Genomic DNA, 18,294 nt, shown 5'->3' on the forward strand with positions numbered 1-18,294 from the left:
TCTTTACTTCTACACCAGGTAAGTATATCGTATAGACACAGCCCGCAGTGGTGGATAACGGTAATGCATGTCTTCCACCTTGCAAACTCAGTGTCTATCTTGTAAAAGTATATCGTATAGACACAGCCCGCAGTGGTGGATAACGGTAATGCATGTCTTCCACCTTGCAAACTCAGTGTCTATCTTGTAAAAGTGGATGAAATAGGGTGTCACCCCAAGTCCCATTCAGAATCCACCCTATTGCGGGTGCAGAACCAGGATGTTGGGTATATTTTACTATCTATATATATTTCATCCTCCGATCTCCACATTACAAAAAACAGGAAACTTAAAGAATAACAGAAATTGTATAAAAAATACAATAAATGTATAAATGAATAAAAATGAATAAAAAACTAAGTAGGCTTATATCATCTGAGATTTGGGACCAGTACCTAGTATGTTTAGTATCACCCGGGTCCCTCATGGAAATTATAATTGAAATTATATACCCAAAGAGCATTTCCAACTTTAAGGTGCTCCTTCACGTGATTAATACCCACGTGCATTAGCCTCCCTATGTTATCTTAGGTGGTGTATTCTCTCACTCCCACCCAGATATTACTTAGTATACTATTCCACTGTGGTGTCCAAATCCCAGGCCCCTCATCTCATTCTAGGGAACTAAAAAACCGGAAGGATTGGGGTGCATGATAACGACCCAAAATGTGGGGTATATTTAAAACAAGAAACATATACATGGAATCCCCATATACGATATTTACTGAAAAAGGAAGGATAACATGGAGGGAATAACTCAGGGCTCATACAAGTGCATGGGAGCAGTATCCTGTTGCATACAGGATACACCTAATACCACAAACCTAGTATGGCATGCACCTGTACCCCATATTCGTGGGGTGTATGATTATATACAGCCTGTATGACACCCCCATAAACCTTATATCTACTATATTTCTATCACTATCCCCTACTTAGCCGTTGTTCCATAGCACATATATACAAAGGCAACAGAATAGTTAGTGACATAGTATCTTGTTGCTATAGTCCTCTCTTAGTTTTATTAAACAACTGACAGATGCAGGCGGAGACCTGTGCCAAAAAAGACACAGGGGAACTATCTCCTACTATGAGTGGATTTACGGATTAGCTATAAAACAGTTGAGGTCTATGTCCAGATTTAACCCTTTGGGGGCAATAGACCCCAACCGATATATCCACTCTGTCTCATTCCTGGAGACTAATGTTTCTTTGTTGCCCCCTCTCCAGTGGGTTTTCACCTGATCAATACCATAAAAAATAAGGCCACTGGGATCTTTTTGATGGAACTTGGCAAAGTGCCGTGATAGATGATGCTTCGGAAACCCTTTTTTAATATTTTTGATATGTTCCCGTATCCTGACATAGAGTGGGCGGGTGGTTCTCCCCACGTACTGTAGATGGCAGGGGCACTCAATGATGTAGGTGACATGAGTGCTATGACAGGTTATCAGCTCCTTAATCTGATATTCTTTATGGTCTACAGTTGACTTGAACTTTTCCTTTTTCCTAGGTTGGGGTTTGCTAACTCTACATGGTAGACATCTGCGGCATCTGAAGAACCCTTTCATATTGGGTATAATTTGAGTATGCTTGGGGGGGTCAATAACATTATGTACAAGATGGTTACGAAGGGTAGGTGCTTTCCTGTACACAAACTTCGGTTTGGTGGGGAGGATTTTTGCTAATATTCGGTCCTCTTTCAGGATGGGCCAGTATTTCTTAATGATCCGTTCAACATCCTTGTATTGGTTGTTGAACCCTGTAATGAAGGTCATCTCCATCTGGTCATTCCTGGCCCTGATGTTCTTCTGAAGTAGTTGGTTCCTGTCCATGTTCTTGATCTCCTGTTTCAATTTATTCAGATTTTCTTGTGGATATCCTTTCTCCTGGAACCGCTCAATCAAGACATCTGCCTGGACCTCAAAGTCCTCCAATATATTGCAGTTTCTCCTTATCCTTAGTAGTTGGCCTTTTGGAATGTTGGATTTCCACTTCGGATGGTGACAGCTTGAAGTGGGTATATACCCGTTACGATCTGTGCTTTTAAAGAAAGTACGGGTGTTAAGGGAATCACCTGCTTTGAAGATTTCCAAATCCAAGTAGTCAATCGCATGCAGGTTCCATTTACCCGTAAACGTAATGCCGTACCTATTTCCGTTCAGCCCCTCAAGGAATTTCTCTAAGCTGTCCGTGGTGCCATCCCATAAGATGATTAAATCATCAATATACCTACGATACATTTTAATTTGAGGGATATTTTTGTTGTAAATATATTCCTCCTCCCACATGTTCATGAACAGGTTTGCAACGCTTGGTGCATATCGTGCCCCCATTGCAACACCTTTGGTTTGTACAAAATATTCCTTGTTGTACCAAAAGTAGTTGCACTCCATTGCCATTTTCAGGCCTTCCACAATATAATTGATCTGTCCCTGTCTCATTCCTGTGTTCTCAAATAGAGCCTTTTCTACTGCAAGCAATCCATCTGGTTGCTCAATGCTTGTGTACAGTGAATTGACATCTATTGTTGCCAATACCCAATTTTCTGTACCTTTTATACCTTGGAGTTCTTCGATAAGTTGTAAACTATCCCGCAGATATGATTTCCCTTGCTGTACCAGAGGTTTCAGATATTTATCCAGATATTCCCCTAATCTGGAGAAGATTGAATTTATGCCACTGATAATAGGTCTTCCAGGTGGTTTGTTCAGACTTTTGTGGATCTTTGGTGTGTAATATATCACAGGGGTCTTTGTAGAGTTAGAGTATAAATATTCAGCTTCTCTAGCATTCAGAATCCCCATACCCTTTCCTTTAGTGATGTACTTCTTTAGTTGTTTCTCATATTTTCTCTTTGGATTTGTTCTAAGTCTTTTATATGTGTTTTCCACATTTAGTAGGTTGCCCATCTCTTCTTGGTAGTCTTTTTTGTCCAAGATGACCAGTCCACCTCCTTTGTCGGCCGGCCTTATAACTACCTCATGCCGTTTCCCTAAATCTTTGATGGTCCTCCAGATATTTTTCCTCTTTCTTTCCTTCCTTTTCAGATTTCTTAAGTCCTCTTCTACCATTTTCTTAAATGCAGTCAAACATTGACTTCCTGGGGTTTTAGGGTTGTAGATAGAGTTATTCTTCAAGTTAGTTTGGATATATTCTGGAATATCCTTGATGCTGGTTTCTGTGTTTATGGCAAAGTGTTTTTTCAAATTAAGTTTCCTCATGAATTTTTGGAGATCAATATAGGCCTCGAATTTATCCAGGGCCTTGTCCGGTGCAAATTTTAGGCCCAGATCGAGCACCTGTAGTTAGGTGGGACTTACATCCAAATGATAACATTGATGATGGAGACCTTATGGGTGACTGGTACTCTCTCTTTAACAAATGTGAGGGGGAGGTGCTTCGGAACATTGTTAAGAGAAGACAATTTAAATTAAGGGGCATAGAAGCTAATATTACAGAGATCAAAAATATGCTAGTACCCTTCTCTAACCAAAGGGAATACAAGGACAAAGAAAAGGAACTCCAGGAAATCATCAAAAAATATGATGGGGAGATCCAAGCAAAAAAACAAAAGAAATATAAGAGGGATGTCCTTGATTATAGGAATGGGAAAGTATACAAGTGGCAATCCAACATGAGAGATCAAAATGAGGATGTGGATGACATCAGTACTGATGAGAGTCCAGAGGAACCCCCTGGGGACCGGACGATGGACTGGATGGGTGACTATTCACAATTCCCATCCCCAGAGCGTCCCAACGGTGGGAACCGTAGCAGATCTAGACCTTTTAATAGGGATCCAGATAGATCTAACCACAGAAGGGTCAGCCATCAAAGACCCCATGAATATAGGACACCAAGTAATGTGAGATATGGTGTACCTACACACAACAGGTTCTCACCCCTAAGATACCAACATGAATCACACCCCCCCTATAGAAGTGACTTTAGGGAGGAGAGGGATTTTCACGGAGGACAGAGAAACAGACCTCCAGGAAGATGGAAGACCCGCCCTCCTTACAGGGCATATGGATGGAGGGGAAGGAATACCAACAGAGGCTATATACAGAGAGAGGACCAATGGGGAACTGGAGAAGAACGAACCCCAACCATAAGTCGAGGGTATGGGGAGAGGAGGAACCCCAACCACGAACAAGAATATGGTCAGAGAAGAAATATAGAAGAGATGCGAACAAACCCGGCAAGAAGAGGCAGACAAGAGGATGCAGAGGAGGCAGGAAGAAAAAGAAGAAGGGTGTATTAGGAAAAGGGATCTATAACTTAAGCAGTGTAACATTTACAGCGGAAGAACTACAGGTGCTCGATCTGGGCCTAAAATTTGCACCGGACAAGGCCCTGGATAAATTCGAGGCCTATATTGATCTCCAAAAATTCATGAGGAAACTTAATTTGAAAAAACACTTTGCCATAAACACAGAAACCAGCATCAAGGATATTCCAGAATATATCCAAACTAACTTGAAGAATAACTCTATCTACAACCCTAAAACCCCAGGAAGTCAATGTTTGACTGCATTTAAGAAAATGGTAGAAGAGGACTTAAGAAATCTGAAAAGGAAGGAAAGAAAGAGGAAAAATATCTGGAGGACCATCAAAGATTTAGGGAAACGGCATGAGGTAGTTATAAGGCCGGCCGACAAAGGAGGTGGACTGGTCATCTTGGACAAAAAAGACTACCAAGAAGAGATGGGCAACCTACTAAATGTGGAAAACACATATAAAAGACTTAGAACAAATCCAAAGAGAAAATATGAGAAACAACTAAAGAAGTACATCACTAAAGGAAAGGGTATGGGGATTCTGAATGCTAGAGAAGCTGAATATTTATACTCTAACTCTACAAAGACCAATGTGATATATTACACACCAAAGATCCACAAAAGTCTGAACAAACCACCTGGAAGACCTATTATCAGTGGCATAAATTCAATCTTCTCCAGATTAGGGGAATATCTGGATAAATATCTGAAACCTCTGGTACAGCAAGGGAAATCATATCTGCGGGATAGTTTACAACTTATCGAAGAACTCCAAGGTATAAAAGGTACAGAAAATTGGGTATTGGCAACAATAGATGTCAATTCACTGTACACAAGCATTGAGCAACCAGATGGATTGCTTGCAGTAGAAAAGGCTCTATTTGAGAACACAGGAATGAGACAGGGACAGATCAATTATATTGTGGAAGGCCTGAAAATGGCAATGGAGTGCAACTACTTTTGGTACAACAAGGAATATTTTGTACAAACCAAAGGTGTTGCAATGGGGGCACGATATGCACCAAGCGTTGCAAACCTGTTCATGAACATGTGGGAGGAGGAATATATTTACAACAAAAATATCCCTCAAATTAAAATGTATCGTAGGTATATTGATGATTTAATCATCTTATGGGATGGCACCACGGACAGCTTAGAGAAATTCCTTGAGGGGCTGAACGGAAATAGGTACGGCATTACGTTTACGGGTAAATGGAACCTGCATGCGATTGACTACTTGGATTTGGAAATCTTCAAAGCAGGTGATTCCCTTAACACCCGTACTTTCTTTAAAAGCACAGATCGTAACGGGTATATACCCACTTCAAGCTGTCACCATCCGAAGTGGAAATCCAACATTCCAAAAGGCCAACTACTAAGGATAAGGAGAAACTGCAATATATTGGAGGACTTTGAGGTCCAGGCAGATGTCTTGATTGAGCGGTTCCAGGAGAAAGGATATCCACAAGAAAATCTGAATAAATTGAAACAGGAGATCAAGAACATGGACAGGAACCAACTACTTCAGAAGAACATCAGGGCCAGGAATGACCAGATGGAGATGACCTTCATTACAGGGTTCAACAACCAATACAAGGATGTTGAACGGATCATTAAGAAATACTGGCCCATCCTGAAAGAGGACCGAATATTAGCAAAAATCCTCCCCACCAAACCGAAGTTTGTGTACAGGAAAGCACCTACCCTTCGTAACCATCTTGTACATAATGTTATTGACCCCCCCAAGCATACTCAAATTATACCCAATATGAAAGGGTTCTTCAGATGCCGCAGATGTCTACCATGTAGAGTTAGCAAACCCCAACCTAGGAAAAAGGAAAAGTTCAAGTCAACTGTAGACCATAAAGAATATCAGATTAAGGAGCTGATAACCTGTCATAGCACTCATGTCACCTACATCATTGAGTGCCCCTGCCATCTACAGTACGTGGGGAGAACCACCCGCCCACTCTATGTCAGGATACGGGAACATATCAAAAATATTAAAAAAGGGTTTCCGAAGCATCATCTATCACGGCACTTTGCCGAGTTCCATCAAAAAGATCCCAGTGGCCTTATTTTTTATGGTATTGATCAGGTGAAAACCCACTGGAGAGGGGGCAACAAAGAAACATTAGTCTCCAGGAATGAGACAGAGTGGATATATCGGTTGGGGTCTATTGCCCCCAAAGGGTTAAATCTGGACATAGACCTCAACTGTTTTATAGCTAATCCGTAAATCCACTCATAGTAGGAGATAGTTCCCCTGTGTCTTTTTTGGCACAGGTCTCCGCCTGCATCTGTCAGTTGTTTAATAAAACTAAGAGAGGACTATAGCAACAAGATACTATGTCACTAACTATTCTGTTGCCTTTGTATATATGTGCTATGGAACAACGGCTAAGTAGGGGATAGTGATAGAAATATAGTAGATATAAGGTTTATGGGGGTGTCATACAGGCTGTATATAATCATACACCCCACGAATATGGGGTACAGGTGCATGCCATACTAGGTTTGTGGTATTAGGTGTATCCTGTATGCAACAGGATACTGCTCCCATGCACTTGTATGAGCCCTGAGTTATTCCCTCCATGTTATCCTTCCTTTTTCAGTAAATATCGTATATGGGGATTCCATGTATATGTTTCTTGTTTTAAATATACCCCACATTTTGGGTCGTTATCATGCACCCCAATCCTTCCGGTTTTTTAGTTCCCTAGAATGAGATGAGGGGCCTGGGATTTGGACACCACAGTGGAATAGTATACTAAGTAATATCTGGGTGGGAGTGAGAGAATACACCACCTAAGATAACATAGGGAGGCTAATGCACGTGGGTATTAATCACGTGAAGGAGCACCTTAAAGTTGGAAATGCTCTTTGGGTATATAATTTCAATTATAATTTCCATGAGGGACCCGGGTGATACTAAACATACTAGGTACTGGTCCCAAATCTCAGATGATATAAGCCTACTTAGTTTTTTATTCATTTTTATTCATTTATACATTTATTGTATTTTTTATACAATTTCTGTTATTCTTTAAGTTTCCTGTTTTTTGTAATGTGGAGATCGGAGGATGAAATATATATAGATAGTAAAATATACCCAACATCCTGGTTCTGCACCCGCAATAGGGTGGATTCTGAATGGGACTTGGGGTGACACCCTATTTCATCCACTTTTACAAGATAGACACTGAGTTTGCAAGGTGGAAGACATGCATTACCGTTATCCACCACTGCGGGCTGTGTCTATACGATATACTTTTACAAGATAGACACTGAGTTTGCAAGGTGGAAGACATGCATTACCGTTATCCACCACTGCGGGCTGTGTCTATACGATATACTTACCTGGTGTAGAAGTAAAGATGATTTTTATTTAATCCTAACCTATATCATACAAGATGTTTGATGTTTACATTGCTTTATGTGAAATGAGTCTGCCAATTTATGTAAAAGGTCAGCGGAGATGTGTGGGTCGGCATTAAATAGTAAACATCTCGACATATGCCCACAGGGATCTGATTTGGGCACCGCCCAATGGGGACGTATGGGAGGGGGAGCCACGGGATTGAAAATCCAATCAAAATCCCTGCAGGGACGGGATAGGGGAGGATCCAGCATGTCCGCCTGCCTTATAACCTGTGAGGTGTAGTAAGATGGCGCCGCCTTTGAAAACGTCGATGACGAAACGCGTAAGGCGGGGCTACGCACTTACGTCATTTCCGGGTACGGAGCGAGAGAGCCTGGAACGCAGCTGAACCGCACGCCGCACGCTGCGGGACATACTTCCTGGTTCTCGGCTTCACCCATAGTGTAGTACACTGTGTGTTTTTCCCCGAGAGGGGAGTTTTTATGGTTTTATGGTATTAAAGATTTTTATCATACTACACTATGAGGTGGCATCTCTTTCCTTGAGGGCTTAGTTGCTGATCCCCATCCGGGATATCGTATGAGATGGTAATCCGGAACTCCTGGGAGAGAGGCCATTCCACCGCAGCACCACGGGATACCGAATAAGAGGACGGTTCTGGGATCCTAGATTGTCTATCACCCCTGCAGGGGTAGTGGAAGCTGGTGAGTGGGGAGCCAAAGGGGAGCACAGAAGTCACGGATCTACCTCTGTGGGCACCAAAAGTCACTAAGCTGTTGGAACTTTTTTGCTGCCATTCTAAATTGGAATGCACTATTTGGGACAGACTCTTTCTCTCTCTTTTTTGCCTAATTTGAAATTTTGATGTCATCTAGAGTCTTGCTGGACTTGATTGCACATATTGCACTTTATTGAACATTTATAAGTTGGATTGTTGGTTACATATACACGTATGTGTGGGATTGCACTGTCATATTACACACATATACTGCATTGTTATACACTTGTTTTTGCACTGGTTATTTAGAGTCTTGTTGGACTTGATTGCACTATACTGCACTGTATTGCAGATTTATAAGTAGGAGTGTACGGTCAAATATATATGTAGGTGCAGTATTGCACTGTCATATTACATACATTGCACTGTCATATGCTCGTTCTTGCACTGGTATACATACACATGCCACGAATTTTGTATATATAGAAGTTGGTATTTTAATTAGCTGCATAGCAGCAGCACTTTAGTAGTTTCCTTTTTTAAGCTAAGGTTTGCCAACACGTATACGTATACTTTCACAAAGTTTTTATGATTTAATATGAGTTTCACCCATTAAGAATTTCACAGTTCTCATCGTTTGGGTTTGGATCACTATTTATTTATTCTACATAGTCACTGTTTATGTCATTGAATTTTGCACAGCCCACAAGGGAGCGCCATACCCCCATTAACTATTCATTACATGTTAGTTCTCTTTGAGGGCTTAACTTGGGGAGGCAGCATACCTTCTATTCTCTTTCCTTTCTCCCATCTCTCCCCCCTCCCTTTATCTTATCTTCTTCCCCCCGCCCCCCCCCCCCCCTTTTCTCCTATTTCTGCTTTATGTCCTAAGCGCATAGTTTTTGTGGTTTGATTTGTATTTTTCTGGCTTGTTAGGGTCTCAAGTAGGGATGAGCCGAACACCCCCCTGTTCGGTTCGCACCAGAACATGCGAACAGGAAAAAAGTTCGTTCGAACATGCGAACACCGTTAAAGTCTATGGGACACGAACATGAATAATCAAAAGTGCTAATTTTCAAGGCTTATATGCAAGTTATTGTCATAAAAAGTGTTTGGGGACCTGGGTCCTGCCCCAGGGGACATGGATCAATGCAAAAAAAAGTTTTAAAAACGGCCGTTTTTTCAGGAGCAGTGATTTTAATAATGCTTAAAGTCAAACAATAAAAGTGTAATATCCCTTTAAATTTCGTACCTGGGGGGTGTCTATAGTGTGCCTGTAAAGGGGCGCATGTTTCCTGTGTTTAGAACAGTCTGACAGCAAAATGACATTTTGAAGGAAAAAACTCATTTAAAACTACCCGCGGCTATTGCATTGCCGACAATACACATAGAAGTTCATTGATAAAAACGGCATGGGAATTCCCCAAAGGGGAACCCCGAACCAAAATTAAAAAAAAAAAATGACGTGGGGGTCCCCCTAAATTCCATACCAGGCCCTTCAGGTCTGGTATGGATATTAAGGGGAACCCCGGCCAAAATTTAAAAAAAAAAATGACGTGGGGTTCCCCCTAAATTCCATACCAGACCCTTCAGGTCTGGTATGGATTTTAAGGGGAACCCCGCGCCAAAAAAAAAAAAAAAAAAAAAAACGGCGTGGGGTCCCCCCAAAAATCCATACCAGACCCTTATCCGAGCACGCAACCTGGCAGGCCGCAGGAAAAGAGGGGGGGACGAGAGTGCGGCCCCCCCTCCCTCCTGAACCGTACCAGGCCACATGCCCTCAACATTGGGAGGGTGCTTTGGGGTAGCCCCCCAAAACACCTTGTCCCCATGTTGATGAGGACAAGGGCCTCATCCCCACAACCCTGGCCGGTGGTTGTGGGGGTCTGCGGGCGGGGGGCTTATCGGAATCTGGAAGCCCCCTTTAACAAGGTGACCCCCAGATCCCGGCCCCCCCCCCTGTGTGAAATGGTAAGGGGGTACATAAGTACCCCTACCATTTCACGAAAAAAGTGTCAAAAATGTTAAAAATGACAAGAGACAGTTTTTGACAATTCCTTTATTTAAATGCTTCTTCTTTCTTCTATCTTCCTTCATCTTCTGGTTCTTCTGGCTCTTCTGGTTCTTCTGGTTCTTCCTCCGGCGTTCTCGTCCAGCATCTCCTCCACGGCGTCTTCTGTCTTCTTCTCCTCGGGCCGCTCCGCACCCATGGCATGGGGGGGAGGCTCCCGCTCTTCTCTTCTTCTCTTCTTCTTTTCTTCTTTTCTTCTCTTCTTCTCTTCTTCTTCATTTTCTTCTCCGGGCCGCTCCGCAATCCATGCTGGCATGGAGGGAGGCTCCCGCTGTGTGACGGCGCTCCTCGTCTGACAGTTCTTAAATAACGGGGGGGGCGGGGCCACCCGGTGACCCCGCCCCCCTCTGACGCACGGTGACTTGACGGGACTTCCCTGTGACGTCACGGGGAATGCCACAGGAAAGTCCCGTCAAGTCACCGTGCGTCAGAGGGGGGCGGGGTCACCGGGTGGCCCCGCCCCCCGTTATTTAAGAACTGTCAGACGAGGAGCGCCGTCACACAGCGGGAGCCTCCCTCCATGCCAGCATGGATTGCGGAGCGGCCCGGAGAAGAAAATGAAGAAGAAGAGAAGAAGAGAAGAAAAGAAGAAAAGAAGAAGAGAAGAAGAGAAGAGCGGGAGCCTCCCCCCCATGCCATGGGTGCGGAGCGGCCCGAGGAGAAGAAGACAGAAGACGCCGTGGAGGAGATGCTGGACGAGAACGCCGGAGGAAGAACCAGAAGAACCAGAAGAGCCAGAAGAACCAGAAGATGAAGGAAGATAGAAGAAAGAAGAAGCATTTAAATAAAGGAATTGTCAAAAACTGTCTCTTGTCATTTTTAACATTTTTGACACTTTTTTCGTGAAATGGTAGGGGTACTTATGTACCCCCTTACCATTTCACACAGGGGGGGGCCGGGATCTGGGGGTCACCTTGTTAAAGGGGGCTTCCAGATTCCGATAAGCCCCCCGCCCGCAGACCCCCACAACCACCGGCCAGGGTTGTGGGGATGAGGCCCTTGTCCTCATCAACATGGGGACAAGGTGTTTTGGGGGGCTACCCCAAAGCACCCTCCCAATGTTGAGGGCATGTGGCCTGGTACGGTTCAGGAGGGAGGGGGGGCCGCACTCTTGTCCCCCCCTCTTTTCCTGCGGCCTGCCAGGTTGCGTGCTCGGATAAGGGTCTGGTATGGATTTTTGGGGGGACCCCACGCCGTTTTTTTTTTTTTTTTTTGGCGCGGGGTTCCCCTTAAAATCCATACCAGACCTGAAGGGTCTGGTATGGAATTTAGGGGGAACCCCACGTCATTTTTTTTTTTAAATTTTGGCCGGGGTTCCCCTTAATATCCATACCAGACCTGAAGGGCCTGGTATGGAATTTAGGGGGACCCCCACGTCATTTTTTTTTTTTAATTTTGGTTCGGGGTTCCCCTTTGGGGAATTCCCATGCCGTTTTTATCAATGAACTTCTATGTGTATTGTCGGCAATGCAATAGCCGCGGGTAGTTTTAAATGAGTTTTTTCCTTCAAAATGTCATTTTGCTGTCAGACTGTTCTAAACACAGGAAACATGCGCCCCTTTACAGGCACACTATAGACACCCCCCAGGTACGAAATTTAAAGGGATATTACACTTTTATTGATTGACTTTAAGTATTATTAAAATCACTGCTCCTGAAAAAACGGCCGTTTTTAAAACTTTTTTTTGCATTGATCCATGTCCCCTGGGGCAGGACCCAGGTCCCCAAACACTTTTTATGACAATAACTTGCATATTAGCCTTTAAAATTAGCACTTTTGATTTCTCCCATAGACTTTTAAAGGGTGTTCCGCGGCATTCGAATTTGCCGCGAACACCCCAAATTGTTCGCTGTTCGGTGAACTTGCGAACAGCCAATGTTCGAGTCGAACATGAGTTCGACTCGAACTCGAAGCTCATCCCTAGTCTCAAGAAATGAGATAGGCCATCAGTACATCAGGTGTGATCAATTTTCAGAGATTGGCACCATAGCTTGTGAACGCTATAAAACTTTCACAAAGACCAAATAATATACACCGATTTAGGTTATTTTTACCAAAGATATGTAGCAGTATAAATTTTGGCTAAAATTTATGAAGAAAAATTACTAATTTGCAAAATTTTATAACAGAAACAAAGAAAAGCGGTGATTAAATACCACCAAAAGAAAGCTCTATTTGTGTGGAAGAAAAGGACACAAATTTCATATAGGTATAGTGTTGCATGAGTAATTGTCATTCAAAATGTGAGAGCACCGAAAGGTGAAAATTGGTCTGGTTAGGAAGGGGTTAAAGTGCCCAGTGGTCAAGTGGTTAAGCTATTTTGCAAAGGAGAATGGGCAAACATTTCACTCTAAATGTGAAAAGCTAGTAGAGACTAGGGATGAGCTGAACACCCCCCGGTTTGGTTCGCAGCAGAACATGCAAAAAGTTCATTTGAACACGCGAACACCGTTAATACTATGGGACATGAACGTGAAAAATCAAAAGTGCTAATTTTAAAGTCTTATATGCAAGTTATTGCCATAAAAAGGGGTTACAGCCATACATGTCCCCTGGGGACTCAGGTACTGCCCCAGGGGACATGTATCAATGAAAAAAAAAATTTAAAAAAATGGCAGTTTTTTCGGGAGCAGTGATTTTAATAATGCTTAAAGTGAAACAATAAAAATGAAATATTCCTTTAAATATCATGCCTGGGGGTGTCTGTAGTATGCCTGTCAAGTGGCGCAGTTTTCCCATGTTTAGAACAATACCACAGCAAAATTACATTTCTAAAGGAAAAAAAGTCATCTAAAACTGCTTGTAATGTATTGTCGGGTGCCGGCAATATAGATGAAAATCATTGAGAAAAACGGCATGGGTTCCTTCCCCCCAGCCCATTACCAGGCTCTTTGGGTCTGGTATGGATATTAAGGGGAACCCTTCACCCAAGTTTAACCACTTCAGCCCCAGATGGATTTACCCCCTTCCTGACATGAGCACTTTTTACAATTTGGCACTGCGTCACTTTAATTGCTAATTGCGCGGTCATGCAATGCTGTACCCAAACGAAATTTGCATCCTTTTCTTCCCACAAATAGAGCTTTCTTTTGATGGTATTTGATCACTTCTGGGGTTTTTTTTTTTTGCGCTATAACCAGAAAAAGACCGAAAATTTTGAAAAAAAAATATTTTCTACTGTTTTTATTGGATTTTTTTATAACACTCAATTTTAGTCATACATTTAGGCCAAAATGTATTCGGCCACATGTCTTTGGTAAAAAAATGTCAATAAGCGTATATTTATTGGTTTGCGCAAAAGTTATAGTGTCTACAAACTAGGGTACATTTTCTGGAATTTACACAGCTTTTAGTTTATGACTGCCTATGTCATTTCTTGAGGTGCTAAAATGGCAGGGCAGTACAAAACCCCCCCAAATGACTCCATTTTGGAAAGTAGACACCCCAAGGAAATTGCTGAGAGGCATGTTGAGCCCATTGAATAATATTTTTTTTTGTCCCAAGTGATTGAATAATGACAAAAAAAAAATACAAAAAGTTGTTACTAAATGATATATTGCTCACACAGGCCATGGGCATATGTGGAATTGCACCCCAAAATACATTTAGCTGCTTCTCCTGAGTATGGGGATACCACATGTGTGGAACTTTTTGGGAGCCTAGCCGCGCACAGGGCCCCAAAAACCAAGCACCGCCTTCAGGATTTCTAAGGGCGTAAGTTTTTGATTTCACTCCTCACTACCTACCACAGTTTTGAAGGCCATAAAATGCCGAGATGGCACAACCCCCCCCAAATGACCCCATTTTGGAAAGTAGACACCCCAAGCTATTTGCTGAGAGGCATGTTGAGTCCATGGAATATTTTATATTTTGCCACAAGTTGCAGGAAAATGACAAACTTTTTTTTTTTGCACACAGTTGTCACTAAATGATATATTGCTCACACAGGCCATGGGCATATGTGGAATTGCACCCCAAAATACATTCTGCTGATTCTCCTGAGTATGGGGATACCACATTCAGGATTTCTAAGGGCATAAATTATTGATTTCACTCCTCACTACCTATCACAATTTCGTAGGCCATAAAATGCCAAGATAGTACAAAACCCCATTTTGGTAAGTAGACACCCCAATCTATTTGCTGAGAGGCATGGTGAGTATTTTGCAGCTCTCATTTGTTTTCGAAAATGAAGAAAGACAAGAAAATGTTTTTTTTCTTTTTTCAATTTTCAAAACTTTGTGACAAAAAGTGAGGTCTGCAAAATACTCATCATACCTCTCAGCAAATAGCTTGGGTGTCTACTTTCCAAAATGGGGTCATTTGGGGGGGGGGGGGTTGTGCCATCTGGGCATTCCATGGCCTCCGAAACTGTGATAGGCAGTGGAGAGTGGAATCAAAAATTTACGCCCTTAGAAAGCCTGAAGGCAGTGCTTGGTTTTCGGGGTCCCGTAGGCAGCTAGGCTCCCAAAAAGTCTCACACATGTGGTATCCCCGAACTCAGGAGAAGCAACAGAATGTATTTTGGGGTGTAATATCACATATTCTCATGGCATGTTTGAGTAATATATCATTTAGTGACAACTTTGTGCAAAAAAAAAAAAAATTTGTCTTTTTCCCGCAACTTGTGTCACAATATAAATATTCCATGGACTTGACATGCCTCTCAGCAAATAGCTTGGGGTGTCTACTTTCCAAAATGGGGTCATTTGGGGGGGGGGTTTGAACTGTCCTGGCATTTTATGCACAACATTTAGAAGCTTATGTCACACATCACCCACTCTTCTAACCACTTGAAGACAAAGCCCTTTCTGACACTTTTTGTTTACATGAAAAAATATTTTTTTTTTTGCAAGAAAATTACTTTGAACCCCCAAACATTATATATTTTTTTTAAAGCAAAGGCCCTACAGATTAAAATGGTGGGTGTTTCATTTTTTTTTCACACAGTATTTGCGCAGCGATTTTTCAAACGCATTTTTTTTGGAAAAAACACACTTTTTAAAATTTTAATGCACTGAAACACACTATATTTCCCAAATGTTTGATGAAATAAAAAAAGATGATCTTAGGCCGAGTACATGGATACCAAACACGACATGCTTTAAAATTGCGCACAAACGTGCAATGGCGACAAACTAAATACATTTTTAAAATCCTTTAAAAGCCTTTACAGGTTAGCACTTTAGATTTACAGAGGAGGTCTACTGCTAAAATTACTGCCCTCTTATCTGACCTTCGCGGTGATACCTCACATGCATGGTGCAATTGCTGTTTACATTTGACGCCAGACCTTTGCGCGAGAGCGGGGGGGACAGGGGTGCTTTTTTTTTTTCTTTCTTTTTTTTTTTTGCTTTTTTATCTTATTTTTAAACTGTTCCTTTCATTTTTTTTTTTAGCATTTTTATTGTTATCTCAGGGAATGTAAATATCCCCTATGGTAGCAATAGGTAGTGACAGGTACTCTTTTTTGAAAAAATTGGGGTCTATTAGATCCTAGATCTCTCCTATGCCCTCAAAGCATCTGACCACACCAAGATCAGTGTCATAAAATGCTTTCCCAATTTCCCAATGGTGCTGTTTACATCCGGCGAAATCTAAGTCATAAAATGCTCGTAGCTTCAGGTTTCTTAGGCCATAGAGATGATTGGAGCCATTCTGGTCTCTGATCAGCTATATGGTCAGCTGGCCGAATCAACGGCTGCATTCTCAGGTTCCCTGTTGGGACAGGAGAGCCAGAGAAAAACATGGAAGACGGTGGGGGGGGGGGGGCATTCCCTCCCACTGCTTGTAAAAGCAGTCTAGAGGTTAATTAGCTGCTAGGATTGCTTTTACATGAAAACCGACCACTGTCTGAAAAGAATGATACCAAGATGATACCTAAACCTGCAGGCATCATTCTGGTATAACCACTTAAAGTCCAGCAACATACCAGTACCTTGCTGGTCCTTGTTGGGCATATATTGTAAACTTTTTTTTCATGCAGCCTGTGGGCTGAACGAAAAAAAGAGATTGATCGGTGGGTATGCCCACCATTAGAATACCTCCCTTCATCCACCCACTTCTAATGATGGGCATATATGCACCGTTTATATATGCCGAAGCATGGGGGCATCCTCCCGCAAAACTGTAACTGTGGTGGTGAAATCACCTCCGACAGCGCTGGAGTTACGGCTTTATGTATCGTGGGAGCAAACGCTGTTGCTGTCAAGATAAATAAATCCGCGCTGCAGCTGAATGGCGTACCTGAAAACAAAAAAAATGGTTAACAATAAAACACAGTAAACTATAAAAAAATCACATACCTGAAAAGCAAACATGATAAAACATAACAACAATAAAACATTGCAGAATAGAATACAGTAAAAAAGCGCAGAACAATAGAGAGAGAATAGAGAGAGAGAGAGAAAATAAAACGACAACTATTTTTGGTTTTTTTATTTTATATTTTTTTGTGTATTTTTTTTTCTACTTTTTTTTTATTTTTTTTTTACATTTTTTTTATAACTGTAACTGTTTTAACTGTAACTGGTACCAGGTTCGGGTCTCTCAAAATGCGATGGCAGCTTGGGAGATCCTGTGAAAGTGTGTCCTAGTCTGTGCAATGCTGTACCCTATGCTAAAACTCAACTAGTGTATGGTAGCGCTCAAAACATTCACCAATGCATAGACCAGGATTGTCAGGACAGGAGGGACAAAAAATACCTGGTGTCACGCCTATATCCGCGCTTTCTGCAGACACGACATTTTCTTTTATTATTATTATATTATTATTTTTTTTAATTATTTATATTTATTTATTATATTATAATTTATGTTTTTGTGTTTCAAACTTCATCATACCCGGGATATCTACTAGACTCTTGTTTGGACAGATTTAAGTGTGTTATTGTTAAGAATTACAGGCCTACAATATAAAACGCCAAATTTCCATGCAAAATAATTGTACCGCTTTCAGCACCTAAAATCCGAAATAATCATACCGCCAGGGAGGTTAAGGAAGGATCCAGTCTGTCCTGAAGCTCTGTATAGCACATGAGCGTTCAGCAAAGCCAATTGATATAAGTATACAGACACTTTTTTATACCAGCGTCTGGCCTTACGGGCAACTAGGTACAGCGCCAACAACTGGTCGTTGAGGTCCACCCCTCCCATATTTTGGTTATATTCGTGGACACAGAGGGGTTTCTCCACGACACCAGTCGTAGTAATTTGGACCGTCGTGTCTGCATGAAGGGAGAGAAGAGCGAAAACATTCTTATTGTTCCTCCACTTCATAGCGAGCAAATTATTACACCGCAAGCATGCTCTCTCCCCCAGCCTAAGACGGGAATCTACAAGCCGCTGGGGAAAGCCCCGGCGATTAGGTCGCACTGTGCCACATGCTCCAATTTGATGATCAAAAGGGTTACTAAAAAGTGGCACACTCGTGTAATAATTGTCCACATATAAATGGTACCCCTTTCCGAATAAGGGTGACACCAAGTCCCACACAATCTTGCCAGCGCTTCCTATGTAGTCAGGGCAGTTTGTCGGCTCTACGTGACTATCTTTGCCCTCGTAAACCATAAAACTACATGTATAGCCTGTGGCCCTGTCACAGAGCTTATACATCTTAACCCCGTATCTGGCACGCTTGCTGGGAAGGTACTGTTTGAATGACAAGCGGCCAGAGAACTTAATCAGGGACTCATCAACGCAGACAACTTGATGGGGAGTAAACAAGTCTGCAAAATGTTGGTTGAAGTGGTTTACGAGGGGCCGAATTTTGTAGAGCCGATCGTATTCAGGGTCTCCACG

The sequence above is a fragment of the Aquarana catesbeiana genome, linkage group LG07, assembly GCF_042186555.1.
Source record: "Aquarana catesbeiana isolate 2022-GZ linkage group LG07, ASM4218655v1, whole genome shotgun sequence".
Lineage (NCBI taxonomy): Eukaryota > Metazoa > Chordata > Amphibia > Anura > Ranidae > Aquarana > Aquarana catesbeiana.